Below are 4,056 nucleotides of genomic sequence, written 5' to 3'. Positions count from 1 at the left end.
ATTGAAGCTGATGAAAGAAGTTCACTTTACTTTCTGTTATGGAAAAAAACACTTCACTCCTCCTCAGTCTTCACAACTTTGTTAATTTATATACCTCCTATGTGCGTGCGAAAATGATAATGAAAGATTATAAAATTTTAAATATGTTTATATGAGGGAAAATGATAAAAGCTACTAATCTCAACACTGATTTGTTCGTATTCATTATTGATTAATTTTTTTTTATTGAACAGTAATCACTGAAATAATGAGAAAAATTGATTTTATGAAGTGTAACAGTACACTTATGGGTGAATTGATGCGTGAAAATGGTAATTTAGAAAAAAAAAATTTAATAATATTTTTGGGTATTGTTGCGTGAAGAGAGAGAGAGAAAGAAAGAGGGGTTGAAATTGTGGGTTTGCAATAGCAAGTATGGGTTGATTGTGATCGACGATGATGGGGTTCTGGGTTTGCGATTGGGTTTAGAATTCTTGTATGGGTCTTGCGCTTAGTTCTGTTGATGGTGTTACAGGCATGGGTTGATGGTGGTCTTGGCTTGGTGGTGGATAAACGATGATGGGTTTTTGGATTTATAATTGGTTTTCATGGTTATGTTAGTCTGTGGCTTGTATCTGTAAAGAAGAGAGATAGATAGAAGAATTTATAGAAAAGAGAGACAATGAAGCATCTTTCAGATAGAGACAGTGGAGAGAGAAATAACGTGTGTGTATTAGCGTGAGTGTAATGGGTAGGTAGGAGTTTAATTAGGGGTATAATATTCATTTAGGTTATCTGATATTTTAAAATAAATGTGATTAAAAAATTTGGGGTTAAAGTTGTCTTTTCTCATGTTTTTAACGGAGATCATAACGAAAAAACGAAAATGGACCTAAGTGATTGTGATGTTTCCATTTTTCGCCATTTTTCATTTTTTTGGAATTTTGTCGTTACAAGGGCATTTACGTCTTTTGTTGTTTAGCGTACCGGACACCGTTGAGTGTGTCAATTGTGTTCGAGAATTGTTTGGAGTATTTCATTGAGTTCATGACTCTTGGAAATGCAAGGTTGGTCATTTTCGCATTTTTTCATTTTTCGGGTCGGACGGTCCCGTGTGGGACCCGCCGCCGGTATTGTCGTGTACCGGGATTTTGGTTGGGTCCATTTGCATATCATACATTTTATTTTATGTGCATTATGTGTTTTATATGGTTGTGTGCGTGTATATAAATTGTGGTGGAAAAATTTGAAAGAAAATAAATCAAAAAGAAATTCTTAAGTGGTGGGACCCACCACTACCATTTAGTGATCAAAGAGACCAATTCTCTCTCTCCCCGCTGGTTTCTTCTGTCCTTCACATTTCTTCACTTTTTCTTTTTCGTCTCAACAAAAACTTCAAGTCTTGATTCCTCCTTCGTTACTTGGAATTTTTGGAATCCATTTGCGGTAATTCGAAGAGCACGGTGAGATCTTCACATCCATATAAGCAATTTTAGTTTTAGTGCACTATAGGGATTCTGGTTTTGAGACCCATTTTGGGGATTTTTCATCCTCCTTGAGGTAGGGGTCTCTAATCCTCACTTTCTTGCACCTTTGTGAGTTTTTCTACTATAATTGTTATCAAGCTTGCTTGATTTGAATTGATTGTCTCTTACATGATTTAATTATGTATATGAAGCATGCAATTATGTGTATTTGTTGATTTACATGGAAAGCGTGCCTAATTGTTAATTTTCTATGCCTATTGCGCTCGTTAAATTGTTAGAACTTGTTAGATAGAAGCATGCTTAATTGTGTAGTATAAAATCCCTTATTGCCCTAGCATTGAAAACATGATACATACATGCATACCATGGGGCATGAATAAAGGGAAATGATTTGAAACAAATTAAAGGAGATTTTGGGAAATTGTTTGGATTAAATGGATTTATGAAAACCTGGTCGTCGTGGAGTCGCCAAAGGGCCGGTATGTTAATGTAACCTAGAGAGAATTAGGGAAAACACCCTAGTGTGGTTGAGCTAGATAGGCCCCAAATGACGCCGCGGAAGTACCAAGGGTCAGGGACAATAGCTAGGGGTGGCAAAATTGGACACGACACGATAACACGGCACGAACACGACACGAGATAAAAGGGTTTGGGTTTAGTATAAATGGGTTTGGGTCGGATAAGGGTTGACACGATTAAAACACAAAAAAATTGGGTTGGGTTCGGGTTCAACCCGTGTAACCCGCGTAACCTGTTTAATTAAACGGGTTAAACGGGTCGTGTCAACACGGATACGACCAAACCCATTTAAAATATAAAATAGTAAATTGTGAAATAAGAGAGGCTAAATTAGTAAATTTGTCCATATAGGTGTAAAATTAAAAATATAAGAAAAAAAGCACTAACCCTATCGCATTATCGCATACGGCATATTCCATCTTCTTGTTTCTGTCGACAGAGAGCAAAAGGCGATTAAGAAGTACGAACCCTAGCTTTGAGCCTTTGATCTTCTTCGATTCCTCATGTGATTTCTTCCTTCTATCGAGTTCTAACACAAAGTCACAACTAACAAAGGTACAGATCATTCGATTTCAGTACCTATTTCATTTCTTATATCTTATATTCATTATTCACTATTTCTATTTTTTTGTTTCTGCCGACAGAGAGCAAAAGGCGATTACGAACCCTAGCTTTGATCGTCTTCGATTCCTCATGTAGCAGTTTTACAAGCAGCATACTGAAATATAGTTTTTATCACTACGAACTTGATATTCCGAGGTTCTTTTTAGCAAATATGGTTAGTGTTAGTGCTTTATTTATTTGTGTGTTGTGTTGATTGGTTCATTGGTGTTTCTTCTGAGATTTGACAGGAGATGGTCAAAGGGAGAGTAATCAAATCTTTGCTTAGACTCAAAATCTAATGAATGTTTCAGACACTATCTCTATATTTTCAATTGATGCCGGTTCTGTTTTTAGTATATAAGAATATAAGATTTGGGCTATTTAATCTGATTTCTTCCTTCTGTCAGTTCTAACAAAGGTACAGATAAATTTCTTTAATCATCTTTAGCTTTCTTCCCAGAAAGACGAAGCTGGACCACACCATCTATAAGTCATATATATATATATATATATATATATATATATATATATGTCTCTGTGTATTTCTAATTTTCTATATAAGCACACACATGTATGTATGTCAGTGTATTTCTTGTTCTTTTTTAGTTTCTTTTATGCTTGGATTAAATCGTTTAGAAATATTGTATATTCTTTACTGAAATATAAATTCCACAAACATTTTTGAGTTAAATAATTTCTTAGACATTTACACACACTTATATTTATTTTTTTGCGAAAAAAAATTTTGAAATACTTTTTGTTGAAACAAAAGAAAATTTCTATGTTATAATTATTTTGTATTAAAGTCTAGAGATTATTACAGGAAAAAGAATTTGGGTGTATTAGAAATTAGAACAATAACTAATCTTTTCTTAAAATAAGAAATATATATTAAATTGACTTAGTAATTTATTTTTGTATTCTATTATCTTATCTTTTTACTTTTCTTTTATTTCGGTGCAAACTTGTAGATGGATGCTGCTACTGATATTCAAATAAACCTTGAAGATGTTGAAGAAAGTGGCGATGAAGTTGAAGAGCTACAAGGAGATGAGGAAGCTTTCAAACCAAAAAAAGCTGTAAAACGAAAAAGAAAATTCACCTCTGCCGTTTGGAAATATTTTAAGATGCGTCCTCTTGCTAAAGACAAGAAGCCAAGATGCGAGTGCAACAAATACGGGACGGTTTATTTGTGTAGTTCCAAGTATGGAACTGGGAATATGAAGCGGCATGATAATTGTATCAGAAAGAACACACATGATGTAAGTCAGCTTCTTTTATCTCAAGTGCATTCATCAAAATTTGATCCTGAAAAGTTTCGTGAATTATTGACTGCTGCTATTATAATGCATGAGCTACCTTTTCAATTTGTTAAGTATGAGGGCATTAGAGCAGTATGTCGATATTTATGTGAGGATTTTCAACCTATTAGTAGGAATACTGCCAAGGCTGATATCTTGAAAATGTA

The 4,056-nt window shown here is 34.2% G+C and overlaps 1 long non-coding RNA gene across 1 annotated transcript; it reads left to right on the top strand.

Moving 5' to 3' along the window:
• Positions 1-2,248: 2,248 nt before the first annotated feature.
• Positions 2,249-3,812, top strand: LOC132310254 (uncharacterized). Its single transcript, XR_009482583.1, has 3 exons — positions 2,249-2,540; positions 2,630-2,763; positions 3,560-3,812. It is a non-coding gene; the product is annotated as an uncharacterized LOC132310254 (long non-coding RNA).
• Positions 3,813-4,056: the final 244 nt, after the last annotated feature.

The sequence above is a fragment of the Cornus florida genome, unplaced genomic scaffold, assembly GCF_030987335.1.
Source record: "Cornus florida cultivar Cherokee Brave unplaced genomic scaffold, ASM3098733v1 CherokeeBrave_3.0.0_Hap2_Chr05, whole genome shotgun sequence".
In the NCBI taxonomy this organism is placed as follows: domain Eukaryota; kingdom Viridiplantae; phylum Streptophyta; class Magnoliopsida; order Cornales; family Cornaceae; genus Cornus; species Cornus florida.
Note: the sequence above shows the minus strand (reverse complement) of the source record. Positions and strands in the feature narration are given on the sequence as shown.